Here is a 25,183-nt window from a genome sequence, read left to right on the forward strand (position 1 = left end):
GCTGTTGTTAGCCTATCCCCTAACTCCTCAGAGTTCATCTTCAGCGGCTATGGCCAGTAGTGATAATTTTCATTTGTGACAGTTACTTACGACACCAAAACCCAGATACTACTGCTAAAGGACACCAAATACCAGTGTTACAAGAGGAAGAAATTACATCTTCCTGCCTCCTAAGCCGGCCCCCTGGACTTCCAATATTCTCATTTCATCTTGTTTTTTATCATTCTAGAGTTTCATTTAATCCAATGAGCACCATGCTGAAAGTGACATGAAAATGTTCCATGAAATAACCGAAAGTTTAGGAAGAATCTACTGGAAAGAAACTAAGTGGAATGGTGGGTATTTTGCCCTACTTTGGTAGTTTTACAGTGCGGAGAAGATCTAGAAGAAGTCCCACTAGCTTAAACACAAGTTTGTAAATTAGTCTGAAACAGATCCATGGTTCCTGAAAGAAGACATGAGACTCCCGGATCAGACACAAAGGAGTTTATGAATCACAACAAGAAACAGCAACTACTAAGTAAGTTGGGTAAGGAGACAGTCCCATTTCTGGTCTCTCAGCATATTTCTGCTGGTTTCCTTTACCCTGAAGTCCATGAGCAAACATGATGGGTTCAGATGAATGGTTATGCAAGAAGATGATTGTACTACAACTCAGGAACTCTGAACTTAAAAAACCTGCCATTTTCTTATAGCAAGCACTAAATAATCTGCTCTCTGTCCAGAGAGAGACCAAAATGCTCTGCGGGACTGTGTGATACATTCTTCCAAAGCATTTTCTCACTTTTCAGAATTCCCAGCTGCAGAAACAATCCATATAAGTGGTCGGGGTGGAAAGAATGGTCAGGATTTGGAGGTTTAGGAAAACTTAACAAGACATGTAGGAACATACGCAGCCCAGAGCAGACTGCCATCCAGTGATATTCAGGGCACATCGGACAAGAAACTGGTATTGTATATGAGCTTAGGTGTCTTAAAAAGGCACATGCAAAAATTTAAACAAAAATCTTAGAAACTTTTAAACAACTTCTCTGTGATTTGGGAATGAACTTAAGCTCTTTATTTACACACACAGGTGCGGGCACACAAAAGTGGTTGAAGACTTTATGAAATCACAAGGGGGGGATGCTTTTGTTTGACCTAAATTGGAACTTCTATAATCTATGCAAACATCTTTCAAGTAGCCTGTTTTTTGAAGGTAAGCTTATGAGGAGAGGTTATTTTGTCTCAGATGGTAGAAAGACAGGGTTACGAGTTCTATGCTGGCCATTGTGCTCACACTCTAAAAAAGCAGGTAAATGTTTCTTTTATTGCTGGTTCTCCCTACTTAACCATGACCTGAAGAAAGTCAATTAACTTCTATGTGCCTGTACAATGAGGATAACACTACTTGGTTACACACCTCTGAATGGCATTGTAAGGAAAAACAAGATAATGGTTATAATGCATTTGCAGAAAGTTCAAAAGAAACATAGAATGAGAGTACAATGCATTCTTAAATGTGAAAAATGGTTCAATTCAAATTCTTTGACAAGGCTAGGCTAATAGAGAAAGGCATTTTTGACACTTTGCTAAACACAATTTTCTCCTGAGCATAAGTCATAAATACACTCCCTGACCATATGAAGCTTCTAAAGCTACATTCAGCTCCACCAAGTCAATAACATAGTGCCACTTAGCACACTAGAGCACAAAATTTGTATTAATGGATGAGAGAGGGCTTTCTTATCTGCCCCATCAGTGTAGGAGAGAACTAAAACACAAAGCAGTTTAATCATAATGCTTGAAAGAATTCAGTCTTTCCACTTCTAATTCAACAAGAATGGTTCTTAAGGACCTACTGTGTATCAGGAATAAGCCAGGTGCTATGCTAACATATCAGACAAGGAATAGAAACCTTCTTAGTAGAAGTCCCCAGAACTTCTTAGTGCAAGTAAATATTAGCAGCCTGTAATGTAGTATTTATTCTGCAGTACTCTCTGTACTTGCATAGTCAAATCCTCCAGTGGTAGTCCAGAGCTTATCTGAGAGCTGATTAAAGACATGTTGTAAAGAAATCTCAGAAAATTCCTTTCCAAGGAAGAACCCTGAACAGCCTAGAGAACAGATACCTGTGAAAGACCATCAAGGGGTTCTCCAGAACATAGCACAGAGACTATAATGAGGGATGCATATTCTCTTAGCCACCTAAACAAAACTTCCCATCATCCTTGCAACCTTTGGAAGTTATATAGGCCAGTACTACTCAAAAGTTCATCCACAGGCCTGAAACAAATATCTTAATATTACACTATATGTTAAATTCCAGTTACACTAACTGGAATTTAAAAACTTATAACTTAAAAAAGAAGTGCCCATAAGTAGACAGCATCAACATCACCTGAGATCTTATTAGAAATGCAAATTATGGAGCCTCAGCCCAGATTTACTAAATCAAGAGTTACTAGACCACAGGAATCTCATTAACATGCTCTCCAGGTGACTATCAATTTCCCCTAAGTTTGAAAAGTTTTGACCTAAACTATCCTGATCAATTCTAATCAGATGATAATTATTTAAACTTTCAATCTGCCTTTAGTGTAAATTTATATCAATGGAATGTGCCACAGAAGAACACAGAGGAAAAATGGCTAATGAACTGGGTTTAGTGAGTTACAAGCAGCCGGTTGCAATTCTCCCTTATGGTTCATATGAAGTTAGCACACAATCTCCTAACACAAAGCACTTATAAGGAGAGAAAAAGCGTACTGTATTTTCTTAGATTGTGTTTCAACAGCACTTCAACTTTCCTACTCAGAAAGAGTTAGAAAAGTTAGATCTTAAAAAGACATCTTAACCAGATGGTTCTAATGCCAGACACAGCAATCCTGATCTTGGCTTATTCATAGTGCTTTCTATCACAGTGGGGTACGTTTTTCCCCTAAGGTCATAACACATGGGAAGGAAGAGCGAGGATAAAGACATTAAAACTCAAGGGTTCAATTTCTTCTAAACAATGCAGAGGATTTTGATTGTTATTGAGTCAACTGCTCTGTTTTCTTGGGCAAATAAAATAGCCTTAGTGAGTAGCTCAGAGCATGCCCTCTGGAGCTCGGCACCTGGGCTTCAGCACAGTTCCTCCATTACTAGCTGGGTGATCTTGCGCGAGGTACCACACTTCTCTAAGCCTCAGCTGCTTCATCCGTAAGATGGTAAGGATGATCCTACTTCATTTACAGAGTTGTTATGAAAAATTAATATTTATAAGAAATTTAAACAGTACTTGGCACAGTAAAGAATATAGACATAGAATTCTAAATAATCTGAACATTCCAGGTCGGACAATACAATGTTATCTCTGGTTTATTTTCATTATTTTGTTTCTTATTTTTGAACTTTTATTATTACTATGACTTATGCTTCTGTTCTGCGGAGGGTGGAATGATGCCATAGTACACCTCATTAACTGCAGTACAATTCTTCACATATATGCAGATGCCTTCTTTAACTTTTGTATTTCAATCCCTACGCTAATTCTTTAAAAAAAAAATGGAAAGACATGTGCTATGTAATAAAATATTAGAATGTTTATTTGCTTCAAAAATGTGTCCATAATTCATGGTCCTGCCTTCAAATCAGAAACATTAACTCTAGCTGAAATCTGAAGATGCTGCATTTATAACAAGATGGTACACTTATCTCTTTGTCTGATAATTGTTGTCAAGGACTCAGTCAAGCAAATTTCTAAGAAAGGTCAAATGAAAAGTAAGGGAGGCAAGCTGGACTATCAAGGGATTGAGGATGCCCAGGCAACAAGAAGTTCATAGAGTGACAGTCACAAGGAAGATGTGGTTCTTGCTCACAGGAGATCTGTTCTCATGTCTGCCCAGCTGGGCTTCTGTGTCAGTACAAGAGCTGAAGACCTCACTGTAGAATGTCATACTGTGGGCTGCACCTGGCTGATGACATTCAGACGTTTGGTTCAGGAGGCAAAGGACGTTCACCGTGTATTACTGTGGCCGCAAGGCCCACTTACTCAACAAAAATCACTCTTTTCCTGAATATTCCTTACCAAAGTATGGAACAGTTCTTGAATTTTGTACTGGAAATCATTCCCTATAACTTTCACTGTGACAACAGAAATGATATTCCACCGAGGGAAAAGTCTTTATAAAATCACAGAAGCACACACACGAGTATGTTAGTTCCCAGGATGGGAAATAACAGAATGGAAATGGAGTCAAGAGGCCAAGTTAAAGTGATAAGCTGTACGACTTTGGGTAAGTCTCAAATGATCTGAGCTTCTATTTTCACTATGTAAAATAAAAGCTGAATGATTCCTGGAACTTTCTTTTCACCTAGCAATGTCTTCGAGCTACATAAAAATAACATTTTCTCAATGATATATTTAAAAAAAAAAACTCATAATCACAAATCAATAACAGTAAGTCAACTGAACTAGAAAACAAGTAAAATTCTATGCTATAGTTTCAGAATATTTTCTAGTTGTTACAGATATATTGGAGAAAAACAATATACCCGCCTTTACAGAGGAACATTCAGTGGTTTTGCACTGTACACTGAAAGAGAAAAAAATGTCTCTAAAGAGACATATCTTGGACCCTCAATTCTTCCCAGACTTTTCTCTCTTGTTTACAGACATCATGCAAATATCCCAGATATTGATGCTTCTGCTGTTCTTAGTTCCAGGCAATGCATTTATAAGAAGAAAGTTTTTCCCCTTTAATGAGGTAGGATAACATTACAGCTGAGCAGAGATTTATACTTTGGACAAAGCAAAGCATCCAACAAGGAGGATTAAAGATGTAAGAAATATGGACAAATTTTCATCATTCAACAAATATTTTAAGGCACCTATTCATCAGGCCAAATGCTGGGTTCTCTGGATGTAAAGAACGAGATGATTCTTTTCCTCAGGAAGCTTTTAATGCTTTGGGTCAACAGACAAGTAAGTCCACTTAAGAGGATCCCGCAGGATGTATCTGCTCTGGGAAGATTAGGATGGACAGCAGAGAGGGGAAAGCGCACGGACTCCTGACAGTCTCTCTATGAAAAGCGCACCACACCACATGAGGAAGAAGAGAGAAATAATATGGGGACCAAACACTGCATTGGACTGAAGACTTTTAATCCTTTCATGAAAGAAAACCTGTACTGTATTAAGGGACAAAAAAATTATTCAGGGGCGCCTGGGTGGCTCAGCGGGTTAAGCCGCTGCCTTCGGCTCAGGTCATGAACTCCAAGTCCTCGAAAGGAGCCCCACATAGGTCTCCCTGCTCAGCGGGGAGCCTGCTTCCTCCTCTCTCTCTGCCTGCCTCTCTGCCTGCTTGTGATCTCTCTCTGTCAGATAAATAAATAAAATCTTAAAAAAAAAAAATCTAGTTGAATATCATCATCTTACAAATACACTTCAGGGAGAGTCCACAACCTTCTTGTGGCTATTCAGTGAGTTACTGAGAGAATTTGAGTTAGAATTCCCATCTCTAGGCAGGCCTCAACCCTCCAGGTCTTCTTCTGTTTCATTGGAGAGCAAGAAGGGGAAGGACAGGGCATCTAAAAGGCAAAAGCATGGCCTATTTATTTTCATCAACATCAATGTACAACCCATTCTTTTTACTATCCTTTAACTTATAACAGGTAGTAAAAGTCTAAGAAGGTATAAGAAGGATTTAAATTGTAATAGATAGTTGCACAAACAGTCTGCTTTAGGAAGTAGTAACATCTATGCCTGAGCCACCAAATACACAATGACTAGAACTACAACTTTTAATCAATTAGCTGGTATATCTAACAGGGTAAATTCTTAACTCCACAGACTGATCACCAATATTCATGTACAAAAATAAAATAATGCAAAGTTATTTAAATATATATAACCCCAGTTTAAATATATACAAAGAAATTTCCATAAAATAATGAAAGCCTGAATTAAAATCCCATGAGCTCATAATCTCTTTATTTTGTGCAGTATTCATCCTAGGATTTCTGATATTGTTTTCTATCAATATAGAAATGCTGCAGTTACATGTGAGTATTGATATTGTTTTCTATCAATATAGAAATGCTGCAGTTATATGTGAGTCAGTGAGAGAATTAAAATTTGTTCATCACAGAGAACAACAACAACAAAAAAAATCTAGCATTCAATTCAGTTTCCAGTAGCAATATAATTTAAAAATAATTTCACTTATGTACCCAAACCATAATCACAAATATAAAATAGCAACTCTGATTCTACACAAATGGCGATATAGATAAACCAAAATGGTAGATGATTCAAAAGTAATTTAAATTCAATGTTTGGATGTTTTAATTACATTTATATATGGCCAGAGCAACTGTTCTTGGAAGGGACTCAAGTAACGATATCTACTGAGAAACTATATTGAGTTTTCTCATGTTGATTCATGATTAATTTGTCAATATAACATATGTATTGTGGGGAATAGGAAACATATCTTTGGACAAGTGATGCCAGTATTTGTTAAGTAGAAATGAACTGACTAAAAGCAACCTTCCTGAAAAGGGAGCAGCGTTTCCATGTGATGCATTATAACTGGTGAATTTATATATGAAGCTGGAATCTGTGAATCGGGTCATTTTAAAAGCATTTTAACTTAACATATCTATCTATCTATCTATCTATCTAGACATCCCTTCAACAACAACGTATTTCAAGAACTTACTTTGTGTCAGACATGGTGCCAGGTATTTGAGTGTCAGGACTGGGAGTTACCTATTGTTCTCTGGTGTATTTTTGCCACCACAAATATAAAATGGAGAATATACATATGGAGCATTGAATCTATGCACACAGGCTGATAAAATTGGACTCAGATTTCAACTTATCTTAATTAGAAATGCTTTTAAAAAACCTGCTTTTCCATAATTTCCCAATTTTTGTTTTTGTTGTTGTTTTGCCATTTTCTATTATCTGCAAAGTTATCCTAGATTCCAGATAGGATATAGGAGTTATATATATCCTATATATATTATATATATATATTATATATATATATATAATATATATGAGTTACAACTATATTGTCATAACTATAGCTTATAGTTATAAGTTACAACTTACAACTTGTAACAACAAGTTATTATTGTTACAATAAGTAACAAGTTACAACTATAGCAAATGGATTTGAAGCATCAAGGACTATCAGGTGCAATGTCAGGAGTGCCTGGAAACACTGAATGAATGAATCAAAGAACAAACAAACTCAAGTGGCAACCATCATTTTCTGGAAAATAAAATGTGTTTTCTGTTTGTATTTCATCATGCACTATATTTTACTGGATGATAGCTGGTGTGTGATTTGCCTTTACATCATTATTTGAATAATACTCTTGTGACATTCTTGGATGACTATTTCATCTATCATGACTGTCTTAAGAAGGCTGTGAAAGAAAAACTGCTGTGCATCTATGCAAGAGTGCTGATGAAAAGCTAGCTAAAATACTAAGTAAATCCTTTCAGTAGTGTCATAAATTATTTGTCTATCTCCAGAAGCAATGTGGTCTCTGGGCCATTGGTGTATGAAGAAGCTTCCATATTGTGTACTTGATTCTCATGCACAAGAGAAGCTACATTACACGTTCTTTCTTTCCCTGTAGTTAAGTGAATAATATTTGAACAGAGATTCCCCATTATTAGAAGCCTCCAAGTTACTCTAGAGAATCAAGGGGAAAATAACTCCTTGCAACGAGTAGAAAAATCCATTATAAGTCTGGGCTGGAAAAGTATTCACAGTTCATCACAGCCAACAGAGAACTGAAAGTAAGCAGAAAGAATTCATGGATGGAGACACAATCTTATTTCATCCTTTCACCAGCCCAGCACCTAGCACATCACACGCACTAGATACACACAAAAAACCAAAAGTACAAAACCATCATGGATGCTGTCACTATAGCTGTAATTCTCACACCCAAGTTTAGACAATCCGGCAAATTTCAGAGATTATAACAGCAGAGTAAAGTTATTTTCCCCCGATAGCAATAACATCCAATGACTATTAAAATCCTCAAATGTGACAAATCAATAGACATTTTCGTCCATAAAGCAAGGAATCAAACAGAGAATTATTGGGCCACCTGTCACTATCTCACTAAGCACAGGTTTGTTACAGAAATTTTTGCTAATTGATATTTGACTGAATGTATATTCAATGTAGTCTGGTTGGGAAAAATGTGCAAAAAGCCAATCAGATGGAATCATAAGGGGCTTTTTATGCCACGTGAAGTGAATAGATTGGGACAATAAAGCAGTACTTCTGTCATTAATTACCAACTGCTGTAGAGAAAAAGCCCAAGGAAAAGCAAGTGGAAAGTGGTAGCAGAGTGAAAACATCCTGTTCAAAAAAAAAAAAAAAAAAAAAGTCTTCTTATTCACCACGATGATTATTTTCTGATAAATATCTTGGCTTTCCCTCTGGCTAAAGGTCTACTCCATTATGACAAAATTCTCTTCTGAAACTATGTAGTCCTGGGGGCCATTTACTAACTTTTTTAAAACTCCATTTAATTTGTACACATTAATTAGCATAAATGTAAGAGAATAACAATCAATTCTGAAATGGGTAGCCATACCATTTTGATAATGAAAAAAAATGGGACTAATTTACAGAATTGTCACTCCTTCTTATTTTTATGCAAAGAAACTTTCAGATGCCAAATCACTCATTTTGATTTGCATCTCAAATTATCAGTCTCAAATGCAGAACCATACATACAAACAATTTGAATGTAGATTGCATACACCATTTCCTATGATAATCATCATGGGAGGCAAAATGTCGACACTAAAAAAAGCTACCCAAACTCTTGGCAATTTTTCTCTTGAGGAAAATGCAAACAAGCATGTGAGTCACCTTAATTTCTGCTTGTAAATAGTCACTCAAGTACTTTCTTCTGAAATGAAAGTAAAGGAAAGTGATGTCATTCATCATAATAATGTGCACTCAAAATAGCAATAACCTTAAAAATATTGGTAGGGAGGAAATGATAAATGTTTTACACCTTACTTGGAAAAGATGTTATTGTAGCCGACCTTCAAAATTCATTGAATCTACTTTATGATTAACCTGTATTTACTGAAAGTATCATTCATTTAAGGCCAAAAGAGACAGTAATTAGATGCTATCCTCTAAAATTCCAACGAAAAATTTACTTTTGAAAATTGTGATCTTATTTTAAGAACCCAATATTTCTAAATGATTCAATAACAATACAAGTGAATATCTGTCTATAAAGACGTAATCACACTTCATCAAATATTTGTTTCCAATAAGATATAAATCTTCATAATAGCATCATGCCACCAAAGTGTAACCTAGATTAGGAAGTAATTAATTTGAAAAAATGTTTAGCATTTATCTCAAACTATCCTCAGTGATTATTTTTATTTCACTGACAACAATGCAGAGTCGTAACATGAAAAAAGAATTAAAGAAAATATATGCATATATTTACATATGACATACAGTTGTACAAATGTTCTGAGTTGTTCCTTCCTATTCTTCTGAAAAAACACCAAAAAAATGAAGTATAGGTAATAATCACTGTTATAATGACAATATTGCAATATGAGGACTTTTAATCTATGCATACATATATACATATATAATTTTAACTATACATATATATGCATGTATATTTTTCAAATTTCCATATAACAATCCTGTCACCATAACCTTAATATTAATGTCTGTATATCTATCTTCAAAACACACCTCCAGATAATTACCTCCAGGTAATTCCATACATATCTACATGTGCATCAACTAAATTAAATTCATAAATTTGGCCTGCCAGACATTTGTGCTTTTAAATGACATCTCAGCAAGAACGATGAGTCTTAGAAATTCAAAACGGTAATCTAAAACTTTAAATGTTTTAAACTAAGGAGGTCCTCATGGACCCTCAAACCAGGAACATCCTTTAGCAAACTCATCCCTCCAAATCTCATCACTTCTCACTCTTTCCACCATGACCACCTGGACAAGCTGCCATCAGCCACCTCTGAACACTGTTACCTGCACCTGCCCAGTCTATCAAACCAAGGCAGTCTATTTTCCGCAAAGCTTTCATTTTGCTTACCTCTCAAAACTTAAAAATGCCAGGGCACCTGAATGGCTCAGTCAGTTAAGTGACCAACTCTTGATTTCGACTCGTGAGTTCAGTTCAGGTCCTGATCTCAGAGTTCGGAGATGAAGCATCGTGAGGGGCCTGCATTCAGTGGGGAGCCTGCTTGGGATTCTCTCTCTCTGCCTCTCTGTCCCTCCTTACCCAGTCCCCTCCCCTCATACTCTCTCTCTCTTAAAAAAAAATAAAAAGTCTACCCATATCACTGTTGAACCCAAACCTTGGCTACTTCTGAGTCTTCTTGTTCTTCATTCCTTTAGCTCAAATTAATTTTGCCACATCATCATCCTGCATACACATGCACGTATACACACATGAAGTACTACTGCACAGCTCCATCCCTAATTCATTCAGGTCTCAGCATAGAGGCCTTGTTGACCACTGCACCTAGGAAGTGTCCTGCTATATCCATTCTCTATCTTGTTTTTATGGCTTATCTTCTCTCATCTGGCTTCATTTTCTCACTTACTCTCACCTAATATATTATTCATTGTCTACCTGCCAACACTTGAATGATACAGCAGTGAAATCAGGGATTTTGTCTGTTTTGTCTGCTACTATGTATCCAGCACTTAGAACAGTGTCTAACACATTATAAGCACTCAGTAAATACTTAATGAATGAAATAATTACTCCTTCTGATGTTCAAATTCAGCAAGGGTAGTCTAGTTGCAGGATTCTCTTCTTTTGTGATTGTAGTATGGAGATTTCGGTATTTGTGTGTGTGTTTACTGCAGATTCAGTATCATTTCTCCCAAAGAAAAAAATGGAAATACTAAAAACCAAGAAAAATGTAAATTAAAACCATTATGAATTCTACTACTCAGAAATAAGAAGTATTACTATGTTAATGAATATCTTTCTAAACTTTGTTTTCCTATGAAAATCCTGCCACTAATTTTAAATGTATTTATAATTAAGCTCTCTGTTATTTTTTTGAATTTACAGTGACTCAAGTTTATTCTCTAACTATGCAGGTTGAGGAGAGTATTTTTTAAACTCTTATGAAATATAGTCCAGAAGCAAGAAATATTTCAAAATGCTTCTGACGCTAATCAGTGGCCCCAAAAGCTTTCAAATTCAAATTATATATATACATGAACCCCCAAGACAACTTTCCCCTCCCATCTTTTTTTAATTGGACCACCTTGTTCAAACGTATTTGCTAAAATAATAATAATAATAATAATAATAATAATATCTCCTGTTTCCCTTCCTAAATCTCTGTAATGTGCACCATAAAACTATTAAGATATGTTACTTTTATTTTATCACTGTTCTAATTGAAAGGCATTTTCATATAAAATTGCAATTGCTCGTTGAAAAAAATGTTTGTCAAAATACTAAAAAACTTCGTATTGCCCAGTCTAGTGTGGCAGACTTTCAGTCAATTGCTGCAGTCTCAGGATTCAAACAAAATGAAATGTAAAGGTGTAACAAATAAAAAGGAAACAACAACCACAAAAAACAGAAGATGGTGAGATGAGAGGATGATAAAATATAAGATTTTTTGTCCTAAGGCATACAAATATTTAAATGAACATGACACAATAAAATGAAAAGCATATACACTTAAGGTAAGAATTCACAATCTCGGTTTTGGTCATTTTGTTCTCAAAATGCTCAGGGATTTTAAATATACTTTTTTTTTTAATTTTTAGACCAAAGTCTTCTCACAATCTTTTCAATTCTCCAGATGCTGAATGTAGCCAATTTTGTACCTGGCTCAAGTTGTACACATTCAGTCTTTGGGGGAAACGTCCCGTTCCTCTACATCTACCTCAGCCTCCTCCAGCAGCATCTGTTGTAGGCTGTGGTGCAGAGGTGATTTCTTTGGAGGTTTAAAGAATGCACAGAACAGTCAAACATGAAATTGTGACAAAAGAATAAAGAAAGGGGGGAAAGAATAGCAAAGAACTATTTTTGTCTTTAAAAGGTCACTGCGAAATTTGTATTAAAAGCCCTGAGTGGTAGGAAATAGCCATAGAACTCCGCAGGAAAAGGCTTTCCACCCGCAGAGTCTGGATCTCCACTCCCTTAATGGGAACTTCACATTAGGATCACTTCTTGAAAAGTGTCTTTGGGAAGCGATTTATAGTTTCCTTATTAAGTGATTCCTGGCGCTAGAAAGGTGATTGATGTGAAAACAAATCCAGCAATTAAAGAATTGTTTTTTTGTTTTTTTGTTTTTTTTTTTTTTTGAGAGGGAACTCTGAGCTGTAATACCAACAAATTATATCTTTAATTACAACTGATTAACATGGAAAAAAACATGAATAACACACAATTTGTTCCCTGTTAGAATTAGGCCCCAACACCTTACCTTCCTCAGGGCTTCTGAATCCACATTAGGGTTTCAAAGAAGAGTTTTAGCTGTTCCATCACAAACATTGCAACCCACTGTATGATGAACTATGTAACTGATTGCAAGAAATATCCACATTTCACATTAAAATACTTGATTTTAAAAAATTCCTTGTATTTTATATTTCCAAGTACTATGTAAATTATCACAATTTTTTCTTTCTCTGTTCAGTAGGGACAAGATATGTAAATCTGAATGGCAATACATCATACTGATACAGAGCAGAGACACTGGAGCCCAGCTCTCTGGGTTTGAACTCAAATGTCACCTCCATCAATTGTGAGAGTTTGCACAACTTACTTCACCTCTCTGGCCCTCAGTTTCTTCCACTGTATATGGGGCTTATTAAGTACCTACCTAAAATAGTTTTTGTGAATATTTAATGAATTTCTCTCCGTCATTATGTAAAAGAGTGCCTGGTGCATAGTAAGTGCTACATAAATGCACTTGCTTTAACTATTATTTCAGGGTTATTTTTATTAATTATATTATTATGATCATTATTTTTAATCTTCTTTTATACCTACTCAACAGTTTTTTCCTCTCTTTGACTTCATTATTTTGTATCTGATTTCCTTAAATTTACTTTATTTTTATGATTAGATGCTAATTCATTTTTAGTTTGTTCTTCCTTAAAAATATCAGTAACTCTAGATTATAAGTTTTTCCTTCTTTTATCACTAACTTGGCTATTTATCTCAAAGTGTAATACAGGGCACCTCGGTGGCTCAGTGGGTTAAGCCTCTGCCTTTAGCTCAGCTCACGATCCCAGGGTCCTGAGATTGAGCCCTGCATTGGGCTTTTTGCTCAGCAGGGAGCCTGCTTCACCCTCTCCCTCTGCCTGCCTCTCTGCCTACTTGTGATCTCTGTCTGTCAAATAAATAAATAAAATCTTAAAAAAATAAAAATAAAAAGAGAGAAGTGTGATACATAGTGTTTTACCACTGATTTTTTTCTAACTATTGCCCAATAATTATTTTTTTTTCATTTCCTTTGGACCCAAGGAAATATACATAATGATAAAAATAATTTTACTTCAACTGGAGATGTCAGACAAGTAAATAAGAGAAATAAGTAACTGGCATAATAAAAAGTAGAATAATTTAAAACTAAAACATTAATTAAGTCACAGGGATGAAAGCTACAGCATAGGGAATAGACTCAATGGTGCTGTGGCAGGTGACAGATGGTAGCTCTACCTGTGGTGAGCACAGTATATAGAGTTGTGGAAGCACTATGTTGTAAACCTAAAACTAATGTAACATTGTATGTCAACTGTACTACAAAATAAATAATAAAAGTATTTTTAAAAAGAAAATGAATTACTATAATTTACATGAAATATGATTTATACTAAAAATCACAGTATATACCTTGAAAATCCAAAAATTTTACTTGGGAAAAACTACCGTAGGGAGCACCTGAGTGGCTCAGTTGGTTAAGCATTTGCTTTTGGCTCAGGTCATGATCTCAGGGTCCTGGGATGGAGTCCCACATATGGCTCCCTGCTCAGCAGGGAGTCTACTTCTCCCTCTGCCTCCTTCCCCCTGTTCATGTGCTCTCTCTCCCTCTCTCTCTCAATAAATAAATAAAATCTTTATTTAAAAGAAAAACTACCATAAAACCAAACAATAAACTAAGAGATTTTTATAAAGAGCAAGGGAATTTAGTATAGTGTCTGGATGCAAGATTAATTCACAGAAATCAATAAACTTCCTTAACACAACTATCAACTAGGGGACATAATGAAAGACAATACCAAAGATGGATAAAATACTTAGAAATAAACTTAATAAAAAATGAGAAAGCTCTAAGAAAACTTTAAAAGCACTACCAAAGAAAAGGAAATGAAAAGGGGTACCACATTTCCTGATAGGAAGAAACACCATCATAAAGTCAGCAATCTTTTTGTCATCTGGTAAACTGAATATTTTAATAGAATCACAATAAAAATACCATTAGGATTTTTTACTGTCTCTAAACAGTCAGTAGGGTCAGTCAGTAGGGTCTACTGACCCTACATTTTATGTAGAAAAAATAGTCAAGATGACCAGAAAAACTTTTAAGGGGTAATGAAGGGGAACTAGCCCCACCAAATAGTAAAGCACATCATTGAGCTATAACTACAAATGCATTCAAGGTATACAATATGGAGACATAAACATCAAATTCAACAGAACATGATGTGCAGTAATAAACCCAAATGCATACTTAAGTAAAAGAGGTGGGGATATCAAATCAGGTAGAAAAGATGTATTGCTTTATAACTGGTATTTGGACAAAGCAATAGCCATCTGGAAAAATTAAGTAAATTTTGAAATTTACCTCATTCCTTAAGTTCAAATAAATTATAAGTAGATTAAGATTCAAACTAGAAGAATAAAACCACAAAAGTTATACATTAAAATCTCAGAGGATTTGTTCTGTACTTGTTTCTCTTTACAGTGAGGAATACTTTTCCAAATATAATTCAGATGTCAAAACTCATACAAAAATCGATAATTAAATTACCTAACAGTTTTTTTTAATCTATGTGAAAAAAGATCTACCATAAAGAAAGCCAAAGGAAGAAACTTTAAAGTAATGAAAATAACTTACCACAAAGCATTAATTTCTAAATTATACAAATGGCTTTATAAATCAATAAGAAAAAGGCTAAAACCCAATAAAAAGGGAACAAACTGACAACTTACAGGAAAAAAAGGAATCTTAAACATATACAAAGATGCTTGAGCTATTAATAACAAAAGAAATGAAAATTAACATTGTTACCACTTTTTACCCAATGTGTGTGTGTGTGTATATATATGTATATTTTTTTAATGATACCATATTATAAAAGACATAGGAAAATAGGTTCTCTTATAGATAGTTACAGTAAATATTTATAATCTCTGGGTAGGGCATTTTGATGATATTTTTCAAAATTTAAAATGTCTATAATCTTTCTGCTAGCAACTAAATTTCTAGGAATTCATTTCACAGATATATTCACATAAGTAAAAATAATACAATAGCAAAGATATTCATTTGATCCAATATTATTTGTAACAGCAAAGGATTGGAAACTGCTTCAACTATAATGTATAATATGTCCATCAGTATGAGACTGCATAAATGTTCATACATCTCTATAACCAAATATTATATAGCCTTAAAGAGGCAATTTTATATAATAATATTCAATAGAGTGAAAAAAGCAAATGTAAAACTATGTCATATGTTCATTACCACATGTGAAAAATCATATATGTATATCCTGTGTGAGCATAAAGTAAATACTGAAGAACTTACAGCTAATTGATATTAGTCTCCATGGTTCATGGATAAAGTCTTCTTTTAACTAATTAAAAGACAAGGATATAATATTTAAAAGTGAATATAACCATTATTTCAAAAAGTGGGGAATGAAGTCATTAATCACAAGATACACAAATGAAATCTGCAAGTTATTAATTAATAATAAGGAGAATTCATTATCATCTCAGTTCCTTTATCTTCTGGCAAAAACAGAATGGATAAACTTGCAAAATTATACAGCTAAGTATTGTGCAACAATAAAAAGAATAAACTTATGCAAGGTGGTATCAGCAATATGGCAGACCAGGAAGCTCCAGGTCCTTTTTTCCCCATAAAGACACCAACTCAAACAATAATCAGGGACCAGTTCTCTTTGTAAGAAATTAAAAAACCAGTTAAGGGACTTCTACACCCCAGGGGAGCACAAAACTAGCTACACTGAAGCTAGTAGTAAATTCACCACACTCACTTGCAATACGCTCACCTCCCAACTCAGTGTGGCACAACTGGGAAAAAAAAAAATCTCATAATCAGACTTCTAAGAGGAAAGAAAGAGAAGACTGAAACAAGCATCAAATGTTCAGACTTTTGGGGGCTGCCTGAGAGACTTGTTTTTGTCCTGCCTGAATCTAAGCATTGACAGTAAAGAACACCAGGTTGGGGGCTGCTGAGGACAATGGTGATCATTTGAACTAGCATGAACTCACTTGCCATAGTTCTTCCTCCTGGGTAGAACAAGTGGGAGAAAACTCTCAACTCTCAGCTTTTCTTTTCAATTCTTCAACTCTCAGGGAAGAAAAAAGTTGGAGCATGCAACCAATATTCCACCTTCCAGGGAGTTTCCTGAGAGACTGATTTATGCCTTTCCTGACTATAAATTCTGAGGCTGCCATACATATTCTGGAATTCTAGGGGCAACTGAAAATGAAAGAGATTTGAGTACCTTGTAGCAAGTGCAAAGAACCTGCCACACCCAGACGACACCAAAAGATACAAGAAATTCTGAGCTACTGATTAAAGAAACCAACAAATCCCTTTAATTAGGGGTTTATATGCATGAATCCAAAGAAGATAAATCCACAGAGAAGATCTGAGAGTTCACCCAGAATATCTACCTGGGCTGACTGGTAAAGATCTTTCCCAAGTCAAGACAGTGTGTAAAGCCTGGGAGAGGCAGCTGGGTTGTTTTGTTTTGTTTTGTTTCAACTCTTCAGATCCCATCACAAAATTACAGTAACACAAGAAACAGGGAAATGTGACCCAATAAAAGGAATAAAAAATTCTCTAGAAAGCAATCCTATGAAAACAGGTATATGAATTATCTGAAAAGCATTCAAAAAAGCATCATAAAGATACTTGAGCTGAAGGAAGCAGAGCATGAAAAAAAATGAGGATATCAACAAATATTAAAAAAAAATCAAACAAAAATTTTGGAGCTAAAGAATATAATAACTGAACTGGAAAAAGAAAAAAATACTTCCCCTGGGGTAAGGGGAGGGGAAATCCAACAGCAGACTTGATCAAGTTAAAGAACCAGCAAACTCAAAGCCAGATCACTTGAAATTATTCAGTCAGAAAAATAAAAAGAAAAAAGAATAAAAAAAAGTAAAGAACACCTAAGAAATTTCTGAAATATTATCGAGAGATGAATTATGCTTTGTGAGACAGCCAAAAGGAAAGCACGACAGAAAGAGGTAGAAAGCTTATTTAAATAAATAATGCCTGAAGACTTCCCAATGTGAGGAAGGAAATGGACATCCAGATTCAAGAAACCTAACTAATTTCTATTATGATAAACCTGGAGAAGTCTACAGATACAGCAAAAAGGCAATCTACAGAATGTGAGAAGATACTTGTGAATCATAAATCTGATAAGGTGGTAATATCCAAAATATAAAAGAACCCCTATAATTCAATAGAAAAAATCTGAATAACACATTGAAAACAAGGAAAGGACTCAAATACACATTCCTTCAAAGACGACATACAAATGGCCAACAGGCATATGAAAAGCTGTACATCACTAACATCAGGGACATGCAAATCAAAATGCAGTAAGTTATGACCTCATACATATAGTAAGTTCGTCATTATCAAAATAAGAGAAAATAACAAGTGCTGGTGAAGATATGGAGAAATTGGAACCCTTGTACATTATTGGAAGAAATGTAAAATCACATAACCACTATGGAAAACAATGTGGAGGTTCCTCAAAAAATTGAAAATAGAACTACATCTGATCCAGAAATCCCATTATTGGTCTTTATCCAAAATAGCTGGAATTGGTTTATTGAAGTATTTGTATTCTCATGTTCACCGCAACATTATTCACAATAGCCAAGAGTTGGAAACAACTGAAGTATTTATTGACTGACAAATAAAGAAAATGTGGTGCATGCATAGAATGGATTATTATTTGGCCTTTGTAAAGAAGGAAATTCTATCATGTATTACAACATGGATAGACTGTGAGGACATTATTCTTAGTGAGAGAAGCCAGTCATGAAGGACAAATAGTATGTTTCCATATATACGAGGTATCTAAAAGAGTCAAATGCATAGAAGCAGTAAGTATAGTGGTGGTTGTCAGGGGCTAGGGGTGGGAAAAGTGATAACGTGCATGTAGTTAACAATACTGCACTATATACTTACAAAGTTGCTATAAGGGTAAATTTCATGTTACACACGTTTTACCACAACAAAAAATAAATAAAAAGGATTAATTAACCTTATACACAACAACAAAGTCTGAATATGATAGACATATAAGAAACCAAATAATAAAGAGTACACAATATGTGATTCCAATTATTTAAAGGTCAAAATAAGTCAAAAATAATTGATGGTGACAAGTAAGAATAATGGTTATCTTTGGAAAGCAGTGAGAGAGAAGGAAGCATGTGGGAACTTCTTGGTGCTGGTAATATTCTTAATCCTGATCTGACTGGTGTTTGCAAGGGTGTGACCAAGTTGCAGACTTAATATCTCCATACTTTACTGTCTGCCTGGTATACTTAAATAAAATAAAAAGAAAAAATAAACCTAATACAGAAGCTTTAAGCATACAATGTGTCTAAACTGAAGGGAAGACCTGTAAGTTGTTCTTTCAAGTCAAGAGCTTGATTCAGAGATGACATCCCATTTGCCAGCCTTACTAAACCAACCTTCTGTTTTATGGTATGGGTATTTTGATATGATTCAATGTCTTTTCAGTGTGAGTGAATTTTTAATCATGGAAATACCAAACATTGAACTGAAATTTTCAGTTTTTGTCAGGAAGTTTGGCCCCATATAAATCACATTTGACAACGAGTTATTTATGTGGGATCATCTGTGTCTTCAGTGACAATTTTTGGTTGTGTACATTCTTTCAGATGCATCATCTTTTAGCCTGTCAGCTTCTGGCATTTTAACCCACTGAGCCACCCAGGCGCCCTAAGCTTCTGGCATTTTAGCATTATATTGACCCTACAGCGTTGTTTGCCAAGGCCACTTGTGGACCTTGTTATTACAGAAGAGTGTCTGAAATGTACTTGACTCTAAACACCTCTCTCAAAACTATCTCGGATGACAATTTCATTCCTCTGAATACAAATCTGAGGGGCTCCCACTCACAGAGCAATGGGCGCTGATTTGCCCAGATTTAAAACAAGCAAAGAAAAGTGGCCAATACATAAGTCCCTATGCTAGTTTTAGCTCTGAAGAAACTTTCAGCTCTTTGTAGGACAAGAAAGACAAAGTGTTATCCAAGCAACCAAAGGCTGCAGGTTATCAGCCTTGACAAGAAGCTCGATAATTATCCCATCTATGGTCAGTCTAGAGGTGTGACTACTCAAAGGATAATGATCTGAAAACCTAATTATAATTTAAAACAAGCCTGTCCTGAAAATGGGCTAAAAGTAAAAATCAGGACCAAAGAAGACAAATTACGCTTGTACGTGAGCATGCCCAGATGCAGTAAGAGAGAAAATGAAAATCACCAATCTCCCAACAGACAAAGCCAGAAAATAGCTCTTTTGCATCGACTTAGGGAATTAGAATGTTTATCTATTGGTATGTGTGTGAATTCTCCAGAACTGAGACAATATCCTAGCAGCAGTTCTGGGTTTCCTAATAGGCAATGTAAGGTTAGGGCACAAGCTTAAAAAATTCTAATTTTAAGGAATTTAATCATAATTTTGTAATCAGATATCTAGACAGTTGCTACTATAACTTCAATATATGTGTAAGCTTTGCATCATTTTGAATATAAATCTTTTCCATTGCAATATTTGAAGAGATTCAAATGAGCACCAATGTGGGTTTTTTTTTTTTCAGTGAATAAAACCTAATGCAGTTCTTCTCAAGGTGTCCTCCCCTCTCAAAGTACCTCTGATCAGCTCTACTTACCTTTTTAACGAGACAATAATGAGGACAATTTCCTCCATTCTTGAAGGTAGTACAATGTAGGACAGTGATTCTTAACACTGACTGTACATTTGTATCACCCAAGAAACTTTAAAAAGTCCTGGGGCCCTGTCCTCACCCTCAGATACATGTTTTAATTGTTCTGAGATGGAAAATGGTCATAAGGAGTTAGAGAAACTCTTCAAGTGAGTTCAATATACAGGTAGGATGCAAACCACTGGTGTGTGGTTCAGGGGTCTATTCAGACTAGGAGCCAGGTTCACAGGCCCCATTTAGTCAGCTGCTTATTCCTATAAATAAAGTTGAGTGGACAGAGCCATTCATGTTTGTTTCCGCGTTGTACTGTCTGTGGCTGCTTGCTCCCTACAAAGGCAGAGCTGAGTAGTTATAAGAGAGACCAGAGGATCACAAAGTCTAAGACACTAATGGGCCCTTTATAGGACAAGTTTCCCAACTTTTGGGAAGTCTTCCTGTCCAGCAAGGGAATTAATGGTGAATGAAATATTCCATGAGGGGCCAAGCCTTAGAAGTGGCATATATCCATTGGGCCTGTATGGTATTGGTCATACTTCAGGTATGGCTACATAACTGTAGGCAAGGCAGGGTGATATCATACACTCTGCCTCAAAAGGAAAAGGAAATAGTTACGGCAGAGCTAGCATGACTCTGCCATATAGATATAAAGTGAAAATATTAACAATCACTAATATGCCTTGGAATAATTAGCATTTTTAACAAATAGTGACAAAAAAAGAAAGAAAAAAGAGCTAAATTTGATTGCTACCACCTGACTGTTCATTCTCTATGTTTCTGTGGGATACAGCTCAGCTCAAAAAAAGAGATAGGATGTAAAATATCATGTTTAAACTTTCCTCTATTATCCTGTTTTCCTGACAGCATCCTTATGATGTGGATGTGTGGATGTGGGTGTGTCTATTACACAGACAAAAGTGAAGTTCAAAGAATTTCAGTGAATTGTGCAAAATTACAGTGAGTGGTATTCTTAAGAGAGTGATTTTCCCCTAACTCTACACCTCATCTTCACATGAAGCCAGGGATAGCTCCTGTGAAAAGCATGGGCATGTCTCTGCTGTGTCTCATGGTTTTAACATCTAGGACTTCTCTTTCAACAGAAGAAATGATGAATTACTTCAGACATTTATCATAATAGACCTTCGCTCAAGATGTTTCTTTAAAAGTCAATAAGGAAAGTATGCTTCTTTGGAGAACACAAAGATAGCAAAGTTAATAATTGAAAAAGAAGTATTTTAGCTTAATCTGTATAAAAATGGCTTAAAAAAAAAAAACAGAGAAAATCCCCTCTTCAAAAACTTTTCCTTCCTAATACCATTCCTTTTAATCTTCTGTGAACAGAAATTCCTTGGGAATCCAGTTTTTCTTCTAGTCTAGTTATTTCTTTGGGCCTGCCTTCTAGGGAAAACCTTATGAAATTCTGCTATCAACTTTTCCAATATTCTTTCAGATGTCCTAGGTTCTGGTAATAGCCACTGTGTGAGTTGTGAAAGAGCTCACTGCCCTCTGGGTGGTCCAGCTTGGCAGGCAGGGAAATGACTGGGTTCTCAGTCCCCAGCTCTCCCTTTAGCTGATCCCTCTTCGGTAACAAAAGCAGTAAGGCCAGGGATGGGCTTCAAAAATATCCAGCCCCAACCCCTTGAAGTTGTGAATGTTACTATACCTGGAAGAGTTTTTGTGGATGTAGTTTAGAGATTTTGAAATGAGAAATTATCCTGGATTATTCAGGGGGGTCCTGATTGCCATCTTATGTATCCTTTTGAGGGAAAAGCTGATGAAGATTAGTCAGACAGCCTCCCTCCCAGGGAGGACAACGTGGAGGCAGAGGCTGCAGTGATATGGTCATAGGACAAGGAATGCCAGCAGCCAGCAGAAACCAGAAGAGGCAAGGAACCGATTCTTTTGGACAGCCTTCCAAGTGAATGCAGCCTTGCTGACACCTTTACTCATGTTTCAAGCCACAGATTTGTGATAATTCATTACAGCAGCCACAGGAAACTAATACAGGTAGTATGCGAATAATCCTAACCCGGGAACAGCTTCCACTCTGGAAAGAGCAGTGTAAGAAAAACATTCTCTCTCTTCAGAATGTATGGGTTTTAGTCTTGAAAAGTATTACTGGGGTGCCTGGGTGGCTCAGTAAGTTAAGCAGCTGCCTTTGGCTCAGGTCATGATCTCAGGCTCCTTGGATGGAACCCCACATCGGGTTCCTCGCTCAGCAAGGAGTCTGCTTCTCCCTTTCCCTCTGTGTTCTCTCTCTCCCTCCCTCCTTCTCTCTCTCTCTTTCTCTTGCTCAAGTAAATAAATAAAAATCTTTAAAAAAAAAAAAAAAAGCATTTTCACTTTCTTAATCTATGCTCTCAGGAATTATAATTTCCATGTTCTCCTTAGTCTAGTTTCTCTTTACTACTTCGTATAGTTTCTCTTCCCTACTATGAATGAAATAACATTCTCTCTTCTCTGCTACCACCTATTGTTTAGACACTTTGTCAAAACCAATTCAAAGATCAAACTGTGGTTTCTCAAGTATCGCACATATTCATTCCATTTACCTTCCCCAATCTTTTATTTCTGTCCTTGACATGTCATCTGTTTTCCTTAGACCCACTGACCAAGTTTCTTCTTCTTAATTCCAAGCTTTATTTCGGATATCCCTTAGGCTTAGAGAAAGCTTCTTTACTGCTTGTGTCCAACAAAACACTCCAAATGTAAACCCCAGCCTGTATTTCCAAAATCGCTTCTTCTAAACTAATAAAGCCAATTTCAGGTCTAGACAAATTGAAGTTCCCAAGTAAAAGCAGAAATATCTGTGTGTGGGAGAATAAGCATCATCAAGGGTACAAAGGTATAGGGTTAGTTAGAAAGAATCCACTTAAGCTTTTTCTGTAAATAGCAATTTAAATTGTAATTCATTGTCAGCATACTGAAGGCAGAATAAAGAACCGTGAGAAGATAGAACAGAGAGAATTCAACCTCTACTCTGTCTCTCAGTGTTCCCTTTCTATCTCTCCATCATTCTTTTAATCTCCTTTCCCCAGTGTCGGCACAGCCCTTATCACAGCTACTCTCCTTAGGATGAACAATGAGAGAAACTAGGTCACTTAAAAATACAAAGATACCTGAGTCAGAGAGAAGAGGGAATAAGGAAGGAAGCCAGGACCCACTGTTTATCACCTCCTTATGGCTTTTTTCTTTTTTTTTTTTTTTTTTTTTTACCCCCTTCTGTATCAGATCCATTTTTCTTCCATCAAAAAGCCACATCCCAAAGAATCAACACTTCTATCTTAAATCTGGATCTCTAGCTAATTACACATAAACACATATATAATATAGACACAGGATTTTGCTCCACAAAGTAATGCACTCTATACACCATGCTGAAGTAATCTGAAGAAACAGAAAATGAGATAGAAAATATTCATGAAAGAATAAACAGAGAGATATAAAAACAGTAGGTTCTGTACTGTTGCTACAGACAGTGAGCAAATTGAGATCTAAACTTCTGTCGAGAAATATGAAGGGCCTGGGAACTCAACCTGCTAGTGAACTCACAAGTTAGGCCTTCAATTTTATGGGTCCTGGCAGAAGATATAGCATAGTAAGCAGCATAGTAAGCAAGCTTCTGTAGCCCCAGTTCCCCTTGTCCCCTATGTCCCATAGAGTGAGCCAGGCAAATGTTTGGGGTGGGCTGTATGCAGTGATTTTTCCCATAGCCGAGGAATGCTAAGTTCAGGAAACCCTATGATGTTACAGTAGACAGCTAGCAAACATACCTAACTTTTGCCCCAGAGGGAGACATTATCTTTTCTCTACTGGACAAGGAAAACAAAAGAAAACAAAACAAAAAACAAAAAAACTTCCCTCTGCTTCAAAGAAGACATTCTTATCTGCCAAGATTGTTTGCTATAAAAACATTCTAGAAAATATAGTCTAGAACAAAGACAGTCAGGGCCTCTGCTCACAAGATATGTAGAAATGTGAGAGACCAATGGAAAATTGTCTTCCAACTGCTTGTTTGACATAATAATGAAGGAAATCCATTAGACTATGAGATCCATAATTGAAATGTGAATTAATAAAAAGATAATATCAAGCAAATAGGCTCAGCATTTCAAACTTATTTGATGTATTTCCAGAGCTTCTGAGCTATAAAGCTGGCTACCAAGAATTTATCTTCTATTATCTGCTGATGAAATTAAAATGAAATGTACTAATTAAAAAGTAACATAAGGTAGAGAATCTGTATGTCAGTGCTAGATTAATCCAGTCATCTATGGTGCGCACTTAACAGGGATAGTGTGGTTTGTGCTAATCATCCTACCACCTTGCCCTAATAACTTGCTATTTGATGAATGTATTATAAAGATAAAGAAGCTCATTATTAAAATTTAATACTCCATTTTATGACTTGTATATTTTGTCAATATTACAGAAAATTCACATTAGAATATTTAGTCTACTAGTTTTCTCCAAGACTTGTGGTAGTGTCAGTAATGTCACCTCCTTGAGGCAAGTCCAGATGCTGATGGCTCCAATAGTTCCCAACACGTAATGGGAAAAAATTCAATGGAAATTCAAGATTGAATTCAACGGAGCCAACAAGTGGAAAGGGACGGTGGAAAAGAGAGTATTTTAGCATTAATTCAAAGTTTTTTCCATTATTTTTCTCAAATGTAGTAGGTTATTATTTCAAGTTAATCAGTGGTACTTAACTATGAAGACCTCGAATTCATATGCATATGGTTTCATCTCCAGATGTATAAAAGATATGAATAGCAAGTATTACTAACCTACCACTTTCAACAGTGTCTACTGAAATTTTAGTTCTTGGAACTTGAAAACTAATATAAGCCACTGTCAGGTCAGTCAGCCTGGTGGCTGTCCTCACATCCATACAACAGCAAACATCTGCTGTGAAAAAGTCACCCT

The sequence above is a fragment of the Mustela lutreola genome, chromosome 2 (assembly GCF_030435805.1).
Source record: "Mustela lutreola isolate mMusLut2 chromosome 2, mMusLut2.pri, whole genome shotgun sequence".
NCBI classification, from domain to species: domain Eukaryota; kingdom Metazoa; phylum Chordata; class Mammalia; order Carnivora; family Mustelidae; genus Mustela; species Mustela lutreola.